The 11,645-nt window shown below is 49.9% G+C and overlaps 1 protein-coding gene across 5 annotated transcripts in view; it reads left to right on the top strand.

Annotated features, from left to right (window-relative positions):
* Nucleotides 1–541: 541 nt before the first annotated feature.
* Nucleotides 542–11,645, top strand: part of SHROOM1 (shroom family member 1) — a 28,822-nt gene continuing 17,718 nt past the window's right edge. For 2 of the 5 annotated variants that reach the window (XM_090150912.1, XM_090150910.1), the window contains exon 1: nt 10,055–10,192. The gene's annotated coding sequence lies outside the window, so the exon portion shown is untranslated. Of the gene's footprint in view, nt 898–921; nt 1,107–9,158; nt 9,274–10,054; nt 10,193–11,645 lie in introns of those variants that run through there. The other 3 variants (XM_090150911.1, XM_031598475.2, XM_031598474.2) reach the window with 3 other exon arrangements.

Raw genomic sequence — 11,645 nt, 5'->3', positions numbered from 1 at the left:
AGGGAAGCTGCTGTTAGTGTGGTTTATCTGTACAGTGATACCATGCAGTCTGTCATCAGGTGCACGTTTTGGGTTAGCGTGTGCTGGTCAGGCATTAAAAGCAAACAAAAGCACTCTTAATAAACACAGAAATAGGTTTGCAGAAGTCCTTTCCCTTTCTATTTTACTTTTTCTATAGAAATGGGAACGATAAAAACCCAAATAAACTCTGACAAGCCAGGAGATGGGGGCTGATGCTTGGCATTCCTCCTCCTGTCTTTGCATGCTGCAGAGCTGAGATCTGCCGTGTCCTTAGATCAGTTCAGTTGGAAGGGACTTACAAGCATCACCAGACAGCAGTGATCCTGTCATCTGGCCTGGGGCCAGATGGCCAGGTAAATAACAGTACCCACATGTGATGTTTTTCAGATTTTTAAAATTCTTTTTCAATAAAACAGCAATTCTGTATTCCCCGGGACCGGGTCGTGGCTGTAAGGTAGGAAACGAGGAATTGTTTGTTTTGTTGGGCTGCAATGTGTGTCCTTGTGTGACCCTCAGCGAGAAAAGCACTGAATTGTAAGGCAGCCCATCGTGGCAGCTCGGAACTCCAGGGAAGGGAACCCACGACGTTACTCTGCCCAGCGCTGCCCGTTCCCACGACTTCGAGCAGCCGCTCCGCTCTTTCCCCGTGTCCGTGTGTGTATGTATGTATGTGTGTGTGTATGTGGGAGGTTCTCCTCCTTTCGGCCCAGCAGCTCCCGCTCCCAGCTGCCTCCCCTGACCCCACCTCCGTGCCTCCCCGGGGCCGGGCGCTCGCAGCGCTGCGGGCATTGAGCTGAGCGCCGCTCCGTGAATTGCGCTGCTGTCCGACTGCTGAGAGCGCGTTACCCATCTGGGAGTGATTTGGGACTGACGGAGGTAGATGGATTTGGGAAGGGAGGAGGGGGAGGGATCGCTTATGCAGCGATTGGAGGGCCGGTGAGCCCTGAGGTGCTTGGGGAAGTTCTGAAGTAGCGCTTTCGAGAGCTGCCGTGTGGATTGCTGCGGGAAGCCGATGCTGGCAGCGCACGGCGCTGATTCCTGCCTGAAGCGGTCCCAGCTGGAAAGGGGCTCTCATCTGTACAAAGGTACGCTGTCCTGTTGGCTGCTAAAAATGGTCCTAAAGATGATTGTATCTCATGTGATGTTATCTCCGCGGCGAGAAGAGCCCTTTTGTAGATTAGCATAAGCGGCGTTACGTGGCTAAGGCTGCTCTGCTGTGTATCAACGTGGCTTATTTGCGCCGTTCTCAGCAGGAGGCTTTCAAATCTTTGTGCTCACGACCTGAGCTGCATCGCTAATTCCTGCAGACATCCCGGGCCGGTCATTGCGGGGTCTCCTTTGAGCAGCAAAGGTCTCCAGAGCGCCGGGATGGAGCAGAGCGAATGCACTGCACTGCTGTGAGCTGAGCAATTCCGTGCTGAGCTCCTGAGCACTGTGTTGTACGATGTTTGGAAGTGCTGTGTTTCTGAAGTATCTCTTAGCAGTGTGTGCTTCAGTGTGAAAGTCCATGGGAAAACGTTACAGTTCAAACTTGTGAACCGACCTGAGCACACAGCTGAAAAACAGAAATCCGAGGTGAATAAATTGGGTAGAGGAGTGGCTGGGAAGGAGAGGTGTTTGCAGGGGAGGGGGAGAAAATCCCAGGAGATTTTCCAGTGATTTGTGTGGTGAGAGCAAATGCAAATGATTTTCTTATGAATCCGCCTGGGAGGTTTTGTGTGCTCTGATGCTGCTCTTGTCTGCTGTGTTTGGTGCTGAGCTCTGAGTCTGAGCACACGCAGGGCTGGGGATGTGGCAGTGCTGCCCTGCTGCTGTGCTGCCCTGCTGCTGTGCCACCTCTGTGCTTTGGAGTTGAACTCTCCTGTTCAGCTTTGAACAGCAAAGTCAGCTTTGAAGTTGAACTCACTTGCTGCCTTGTTCTGACTTTGCTGGAGTTTATTTCAGGTGATAATTTGCACTCTGGCTGTTTGCTCGGTCTGGGTTTTTGGGACAACGTGAGCAGAACAAACCCTGTGTCCCTAACAATGATCTTAGAGGATAAAATGCTTTCTCTCCTATTTTCAGTAGTTCTGAGCTGTCACTGAACAGCTGCATTTCCCATGCTTTGGAAAAGGGAACTAATTTTTGTTTTGCATGGATTTGCATTAGGGATGCGCTTTTGTTCTTCCCTCTGAAGAGCCTCCCAAGTCTGGTCAATTAATAATCTCCAAAAATTGCACACCTTAAATGTCTGGAGTTTGTCCTTATCCTGCTGGAATCTCCAGGAGCTCCCAGCCATGGCTGTGCTGACTCTGGGCTCATTCCAAGGAATAAATGACCCGGCTGCCCCCAGCCCATGGCTTCAGGTGCAGAACCCAACTGCCACTGTGGGCTCCTGGAGGGCATCGGCCACACTGGAACTGTGGGCTCTGCCACTGACTGTGCCCCAGGACCTGGCAGGGCTGGTGGGTGGGAATGGGGCTGGGAGGGGTGGGGTGGACACAAATGGAGTAGGAGTTCTGTGAATGTTCTTTAAACATAATTATAGGCGTGGATAATTTTCATACAGACAGCTAAAAGCAATGAGGAGGGGGAAAAAAGAGCTAATTGTAGTTAGTTCCTTTTTGTTTGTGATGTTTTCCTAACCTTAGTTATTAAAATCAAGTTTTAATTTCTTTAAAAGTTATTTGCAAAGGAAAGACTGTGTTAGAAATATGGTGCCAAGTCTCATAGACTTAGCTCAGTCCTTAAACACATTCCAGTTTCTGTCACCTTGCTCTTCATCATCTGCTCTTGTGACATCAGCTCATCATTTCTGCAGGTGTGTGGCAGATCTGAAGATCCACTTGAGCTTAATGCTCATCTGGAACTCAATGTTAATTTTGTACATTTTCAAAAGTGAACAAATGTGTTTAAATATTTCATCACCTGACAGGAACACTTCCTGGAAGATTCTTTGCTATCAGGAGAGTGATGATTCTGTGGCTTAGAAAGGCTGAGGGTTCAGGCACTGAATACTGTGGGGTGTCAGAATGAATGGGCTGAGCTGGGGGTGAAGTTGGTTGCACCACTCCTGGGGGTGTCCTGATCTGGTAACCTCAGCTTCCTCTGGCTGTGCTGTGCATTCCAAGCTGGAGTGGAGGTTGGGTAATGAGAAAATTACACCCAAACCCAGTCCTGTGCGTTACCACAAGTGGTACAGGATTTACATTTTCTATTCTGTGTGCATGCATGGGTGTAGGCTTTGTGTTTGAGGATGAGCTATTTGGGACTTTTTGATGTGCAGATGATGGCAGTGCCTGTACTGCTGTCAGGGTGTGCAGCGTCACAGCAGCGCTTGAGCTTGGAGACCCTTCATGCAGTGAATGAAATGCAGGATAAATGTAAAGTGAATGAATGTAAATAATCAGTGTAAACAAGCAACTATAAGTCACTATGACTATTAAAAGCTATGGACTTGTCAGCAATAGATATGGTCACTTTCTTAATTCCAGGTGCTCATCTCTTTGCCCAGCCAAGTTTGGCTCTTCTAGTTTCCGTATGATCTTTGTCTTCCTCCCCATTCTCTTCCAGAACAGCACTTCTGTTGATTTATTTTCCCCTGTGCTCACACCTCTTTTAAGCTTCCTTGCTGTGATGGCCTTTTCTGCTGTTTCCCTGACCTGCTGCTCTGTTCCCAGTGCTCTCCTATTCTGCTGTGTTCCACTTAGCACTGCCTCTCCTCTTCCCTGTGTGTGCAGAGCCCTTCGCTGCACCCACACGTGATGGTGGTGGCAGAGAGATGGAGCACAGCTGAGAGCTGCTGTGTTGTCTGCAGCTGCAGGTGGTGCTGTGCTTCCAGGGGGAATTCCAGGGATGGCCCTGGGAGCTGTGGATGGCCTGCATGCAAAGCTGTGTGTCACATCTCTAGTGATGCGATGTGATGTCTGTTTGGAGACCTCTGATGCTCTTTTTAGAGTTTGGTTGTTAGAATAATAGCAGTTTTACTTCTTGAAACGTGCTCGAGCTGCCTTGCATGATGGATGGATTTTCTTCAAAAGTTGCGTTCAAGAGCCATTGGTTTCACTCCTGCTGGGTTCATGTGCTCATTGACTCCAGTGCAGTAAATGAAAGCATATGGAAAAGAAATACATGTTACCAGTTGTCATCCGGAGCTGAACTGTACTTAATACCCAAGGATCTTCATGTCATGTCTCCCTATCAACCCTGGGCACTTTTTGCCTTAAAGAACAGCAAGCTGCCAGCTCACACTGCTGATTATTTACCTGCAAGGGTGGCAGAGCTGCACCAGCCCGTATTTGGAACTCAGTCGGGTATTGCTCCTTTTCTTTATGTCATTTGATGACTGCATTATTTATTTAGCCTCCCCATAACAAAGACACCATTGTTTTAGAGTGTTGTGAGAGAAAGCAGAGTGCCTGCATCTGCCCTGCGACCCTACTGATGTCCCCCAGCCCCTCATTTCTTCATTTCTCTAAGTGCAGGGGAGGAACCTGTCCTGACCACAGAACAGGCAGCAGCTGGGGAGCTGCTCACACGGGACCCTGTCCCAGGGGAACCCTGCTGTCCTTCTCTGTTTACTTCTCTCTCATTCTGCGGTGCCTGAGAGAGAAACAAATGGGCCTCGGTTGCCTGGGAGTGGTGGAGCAGCATCCTGTGCTGCTCCTCAGTGTGATCCCTGAGCGTTCCTTTAAATGCAGTGACAAGCTTTGTTTACATTCTGGCTCAATAATTACCTGTAGAAAAAAAAAAAAAAGCAAGGATAGAACTTGTGAGCAGCGATACTTTTGTTGGGCAGAAATGTCCCACTGCTTGTTTGAACACCCTTCCACTTGGCCGGTCTGTGGAGCTGAGGGTTTTACAGCACCAGAGCTGAGGGGGGCGTGCAGCGGGGCTGTGGCTGCCGGTGCTGGGCACAGGTTGGTACCTTTGGTACCCAGGGGGAGGGTCTGCCCTCTGCTGATAGCACACGTGGACACAGATTAGAGGAAGTGCTGCAGCACTCGGACTGCTCAGCACCAGCCTGCTGTGCTGCAGAAATGAGCTCAGCAGTGCTGCTGCAGTTGTCTCGAGGTGGGTTTCTTCTTGGTTCTGCTGCTCAGTGCTGCTCTGACCCAGTAGTGCACTCTTCTTTGCTCCCTGCTTGCACTAACTCTGACATTTGTGCCACCCTGAGCAACAAAAAACCAGCAACAATCCCAAATCAGTTCCTAAGCAGCTTCTGTTAAACGAGAAATCCAATTCAGCCCAGTGCAGAACCCAGTGCACACCAGAGCTGCTGCTGGGAGGGATGGGCTGGTGCTGGGGATGGCACAGAGGACATGGGAACAGCAGGGGTGAGGATGGCATCTCCCCTTCCAGCAGCAGCACACTGAGGGAGTGACTGCTGGGATCTGCTGGAGTTGCACAAGCTGTAGCTATGGAGGGGAAAGGTCCGATGCGGCTCTGGAGGTTCTGTCCTCTTCTCCCAGTACCTTTAATTGTGCAAGAGCTCCCTTATTCATTGCTTCTCTGTACAAATAAAGCTTCTGAGGTATTTGCATGGGATGTGCCGGGTTAAAAAAGGCAAAACAAAAAGGTAAAACATACAGATTATTCAATAGATGTATACTGTGTTTAGTATGATCTTATTAAAGTGAGGCTTAGACATTAGGAAGAGGTCATAAATGTAATGGAAAACTGAATGTATTTTACTTTAGGGGATGTTAAAAGCTGTCTTCTTCAGTCCAGCCCCCAGCAGCAGCGAGGTGCCTGCATGCCTGCTATTTCCATTGGTGCAGTTTGCACTTCAGTGACTGGAGCAGTTGCCAGGCTGTGGCCCAGGGATCTGTGGCAGTGCATGAGCTGTACCCAATGAAGTTCACTTAGTTTAAGAAACCGTACTAGTCAGTGGCATTGAGCCCATTGTATGCCTATCCAAGCTGCTGAAGCCCTTTGATTCAGACACTAGACTGTCACTGTTCTGGGTGATACAGTGTTTGGTGCTCCCCAAGAATTCTTCTGCAGGTTCAAAGAGCTTGGGCACTGAAGTTTTAGCATTTAAGCACTCTTACAACATGCTTTCAGTTGGGAAACTCGTTCAGCTAAACATTGTTTTATTTTTCTAATGAGAACTTCAAGTATGATTTGATTGTTCTGACCTAAAGACCCACAATTACATATTTTCTGGGAACAAATCCCATAACCTGACCCGGTCAAAACCTGCAGCGGAGGTTTCTGTTGCTGTAAGCATGGCTGTGCTTTCACAATGCAAAACCTTTGGCAGCAATACCAGTGTTTTCAGGTAACTGCTGGCACTGTGCTTGCTTTTCCTTGGCACTCAGCTGTTTGCTTCTGCTCCACACTGCAGCTGGAAGCCCTGTGTGCTGAAAATGCCCGTACTGCTGGGGTTGGGAAACCATCCCCCATGGGAGCAAGGGCAGGGGAAGCCTCCCTGAGTGGCTTTGGCTGCAGAATGTTTTGTATGAAACTGGAGACTGGAGGAATGTAGGGGCCTTGGTCATCGATCTGGGGCACATCTGTATGAATTAGAGCAGTGGTAGTGCTGTTGTATTGCCTTTTGTCTATACCCTGCTAACAAAAACTAAGTACATCTTAGGAAATGCTGGAGTGCTACTGATTGTGTTTGCTGTAAGGTTACACAGCAGGATTAACTCCTGTAGGAATTACTGGGTGGTGGTAAAAGGCACTGAGTGTGCATCTGTAGTGATGCTCCAGTCCTCTGCCCCACACACTGCTCTGATCGCTCAGCACTGCACTGCCAGGCCTGGGCTTAATGAGGACTCTCAGGGAAATTATCTTCTCTGTTAGGCTGCTGTCATTCAGATGGTTTGGGTTGGTAAAGCCTGAGATTGTTATGTTTCCTTCCTATCTCTGCCACCACTGACCCAGTTTTTGAAGCCGGTAACTCTGAGCAGCCATCTGTAACCCAGCTGATGCCAAGTAATGAAAATAACATTGAGAGGTAACAGCCCTCTGGGTGGACTGCAGCTTTATGGGTAGCATTTGCTGTTTGTGTTTGCCCAAACAAACACCCCCCTGGGTTTTGCTTTCTCACCTGTGGTACAAGGGACTGGGGGCTTCAGGACCAGCATGGGCTTACAGCAGCACTGCTGCTTTGGTGGTGTTGGTACTACATGGTTTGTGCTAAAAGAGAGCATGAGGTGCTGGTAAGGTGAGCTGGCAGCGGCCTTCTTTGTTGGCTGCAGCTGTTTTGTGCTTTTTAACCAGAAATACAGCTCAGTGTCTTCAGGAGCTGCATGCGTGTGCAGAACTCACCCCAGCAGTGGGAGCCTGAGGCAGGACCCCGTAGAGCAGTATTCAGAGGTGAGGTTTGGTCCCAAAGCTGGATTTCTGCTTTTCTGCTTCTAAGCATTTTTATGCTGTGCCTGTGGCAGAGCAGCAGTCGGGAGGTGTGCTGATGGCCACCGCTGAGCTCTGTGCACTGAATGTTACGAGATCAGATGCATCTCTGAGAACACAGGCTGTGTCAGCCCAGGGGCTCCCAGGTGTCTCAGCTTCCAGTTTAGAAATGCACTGTGTGTCATCATTTCTGACAGCAGGGGAGAGTTTGGAAACGCGCTGTAAATGTTCAGGAACCCAAGGACAAATAAAATGAATCTCAGCTCAGCTGTATTTACAAAACTCTTTAATGATCTTTACTCCTGACCACTTGCTGTTATTGCCATGGAAGTTTGTGGATAACAAACCTAAGGGCGCTTTCTCATGGTGTGATGATCTCCCAGGGATGCAGTTACTCCGTGCTGGTGATGGAGGAGCAGCTGTTGTGTGCGTGGCTGCATGGCACAGGAGGGAGCTGTCTGTCTCGTTTCCCATGCATTGCGGTGTTCTTACTGCTGAGAGCAGCTGTAAGCCCTTTCTTTTGGGGTCTCCCTGCTGCACATCTCTCGATCGCTGTGAGCTGTTATCTCATTGAGGTGAATGTGGGGATACGGCCAAGGGCGTCCAGCCCAACCTGCAGCATTTTGTGCAGAGGCTGGGAGAAGGGTTAATAGTTAATATTTGTACAACGTGGATGTACTGTGACAGCTGGGGGCTCTGAAGGAGCTGTAGTGCCTGTTGGCTCTGCCTGGTGTTCGGTGCTCCTCGTTCCTGCAGGCCCCTGCAGCACCCACCTCCAGGCAGCCCTGCTGGGAGATGCATGCCATCATGGGCTGTGTCTGTAGCTTAACAGCTTCCTTACAAGGCACCTGGTCTGTCATTTTGGAGGAGCATTAGGAAGCATGTGATTTATGGTTTGGACTAACTAGTGAATGCGATTATTGTATGCATAATACCACGTTATTCTAAGTTACCAGTAGGAGTTGTGCTGGTTTAGAGGCTGGGGCTGTGGGTCCCTCACTTCTTAATGGATTTATCCCCTCAGCAGTGTGAAGAATAATGTTACTTGTCACCAGCCTGCACATAGGAGATGCCTGCCAACATGTCTCATTTAAGGATGCTTGGATTTCACAGAACTTCAGTGTCTGTTAAACTTCTGTCCAGAGTGATCAGGAGAGGGGATGTGGGCTCTGCTGTATCTGGGAAAGGTTTCGCTGCCCTCTCAACCTTGGTGCCTTCTGAGGGCTTAGCAGTTCTCCTGATACAAGTGCCAAAGCTCAAAAGATCTCTGGCAAATCCAGGAGCTGAACCGAGCTCTCTGAAGCCAACAGGTTAGCTGCTGAACTTTGCTGTCCTTGCAGTGCCTGGCTGAGGCAGGGATCAGTGCCTGAGGCACAGAGTGATAGAAGGACGACTTTGGCTTTCTGCACGTTCTCTTTTCCATGCACATTACAGCCCGTTATGCGTGTAGGGCTGAGCTCAGATCTGTCTGCAGCACTCACCATTTGGACGTCGCTGGTACGGCTGTGCAGAGGTGTGAGGGGAGGCACAGTGCCTCAGCACAGAGCTGTGCCATGGAGGGCTGCTCTGCTCTCTGCTTTTCCTCCAGCTGGGCATTGCACAGCGCAGCATGTATCCCCCATGGCTCAGACCCTTTGAAGCCATCCCCTCGCCTCCTGTTTCTGGCTCCCCTCCCTCAGGTACTGAGTCACTGCTTTCAGAAAATGTTCTTACAGCCAGTGACTGAACAGGAGCTGGTTACTCAGTAACTTGCTGGGAGCAGCTCTCTGTTCTCAGTCGCCATCAGCAAATCTGCAGCTCGTGTTCTCTGCTGGAGCACGGAGATGGAGGGCTGAACCTGGATCCAGAGCCTGCTCCTGCTGGAGAGCGCTGAGCTGCTTCTCACCGCAGAACGGAGCCACGGCAAGCAGGGTGCTTGGGTTTATTTTACTTTATTTTTGGTAGAAATCTGAAGACCCCCATACATGAGAACAAATGGGAGAGCTGTTGCCTGTGTGACATTGCCCAGTTGGCAGCTTAGTTTGAGGAAAAAATAGCGGCATAAAATCGGCTTATTTTTTAAGCTCAGCTGGAAACAATTCGGAATTCATCTCACCAGATGAGGATGTTATAAATGCAATATCAGGCTCCAGCAAATAGATTTGAAGGCAGGGAGGAATTTATTGCAAAGGCTTGAATTGTTTAACTCACACAAAACAGATGAAAGCCCCAGTCTGCATCTTCTGTGCTGTTTTTATGAGAAAAAGCACTTTAAAAAAAAAGAAATCACAAACCTGCAGCACATAAGACACAGCCTCAGTGTTTCCTTGAACCGCCCTGGTGTTTATTATGCCATCCTTTTTCAATTCATCCTCTGAATGCAGTGCAAAATTCTTTAGGGAAGGCTGGCAGTGGTGGCTCGGTGGCACCTCGTGGCTCCTGGGCTGCTGCTGAGCTGAGCTGTGCTCAGAGTGGGCACTGGGCACAGGGGTGGGTGCCCGTCTGGCACAGCTCAGAGCTGGTGCTGGGTTGGGGTGGGCAGTGCTTGCCCTGCTGTGGCCTCGGCAGCCTCTGCATGGAATGTTTCGATTCCACCCACGTGGGAGCCACGGCCCAAAGGCTCGGGCAGAAAACAGGCTGTTGTTAATAATTGACTGGTGAGATAATGAAATAGCTGCCCCTGCTGTTTGCTTTTCTTTCTTTTCCACTGTGACTGTAGCGCTCTGCGCGATGGAACGTAATAAACCAAAGGGCGATTTGTGCAGGTGAGGCAGTGGGGCTGTGCACGGATGCAGCGATGTGTGCGGAGCCGCCCACCAGCGCTGAGGTACCACAGCACGTGGCGGTCCAGGTAAGGGACAGCAGAGCCACCTCTTGGGCGCTTTTTCAACTCGTTAATTGCTCCTTAATTAGTGGATAAATGCGTGTGTTTGGGGAAGGAAAAGGGTTCTGCGAAACCCCGCGGGCAGATCTTGCAGGGCTGCAGGGAGTGTGTTCGTGCTGTGTCCTCAGGCTCTCAGCACAAGCAGGTTTCTCTTCCCCTGCACTGGGACCATTTGTAGCACGTCCCAGAGCACCTGCAGGACACGGGTGCGAGGACCTGAGCGTGGCTTTGTGCATGTCACCCGGTTTGGGTGCTGTCAGACGTACCTGGCAGCAGGTTCCCTCCAGCAGTGCTGTGCTGCCTGCCTGCAGCTCCCTGCAGTCGGGCTGTGGAGCGCTGCCTGTTGGCCGGGGCACCCCGAGCTGCTGGCTGCATGCAGGGAGGGTGACTGGGGGCACGCTGCATGCCCACATCCAAACACGAGCTTGTGGGATCTGGCAGGAGGAAGAAGGGCAATGCTGGAAAATGGAATGTCAGTGTTGTGCTTTATCTGGATCCTTTTTACTGAGTGCTAACTCTGCCCTTGGTTGCTTCCAGAGCATCTGCTGCCAAAGTCCATCTGCTCCCATCCAAAGGCATTTTTTTTGCAGCAGTCAGCAGCAAAGCAGATGAAGGAACAGGAAGTGTCCTGGAAAACATTAAAACCACATTTTGCAATGTTTAACCCGGGTTTGGAGCAGCCTTAGGGATGTGTGATGATGTGAGGCCTCCCACTTGCCAGGGCTTAATCTGTGCATGTCTGAGGAGGAAAGATGAGGGTTTTCTTGGCTAAACATGGAATGGAACACAATAACTGGATTTATACCAGGAGTAAAACCTCTCATTGTAAGGGACAAGTCTGATACAGCAGCCCCAGAGCCGTCAGCCCAACACAAGCACAGGAGCACTGCTCAGCCCTGTGAAGTTCTGTTTCTTTGCTGAATAAAGTCTGTCTCTGTGTGAGGGGGAGGGTGGAGGAGATGAGGCAGCTTTACCTAGAAAATAGTTGCCACGGTACGAGTGTGCTTAATGATCCTCAGCCACGGGCAGTGCTCAGTGATGGGGCTGCTGGTGAGATGCAAGGTGTGGACACTTGGTTAGGGAACGTGATGGGGAAGTTTCTGCAGAATGGATTAAATGCAGAAGGCCATACCTGAAGGGACTCCTACTGCCTTTGTTCTCAGAATGAATTCTGTTTTTGCTTTCCCCAATCCTTTCTCTCCATTGTTTCTTGTCACTTTTGTAGCATGTCTGAGAGCTGGTTGTAGTGGCACACAAGAAGTTAATTGCTGCCAGTTGATCCCAAGTAACTTGCAACCCACTATTATACGTGTGCTGATACACTGCTGTGTGGTTCCAGTTCGGTTTGAACTATCAGTAGTTTCTTGTTGTTTCTTGTTGTGATAACAGCACTTAGTGTGAGTAAGAATAAATACCTATG

Source organism: Phasianus colchicus, chromosome 15, assembly GCF_987193195.1.
Source record: "Phasianus colchicus chromosome 15, bPhaCol1.hap1.1, whole genome shotgun sequence".
Lineage (NCBI taxonomy): Eukaryota > Metazoa > Chordata > Aves > Galliformes > Phasianidae > Phasianus > Phasianus colchicus.
This window is presented reverse-complemented; position numbering and strand designations above follow the sequence as displayed.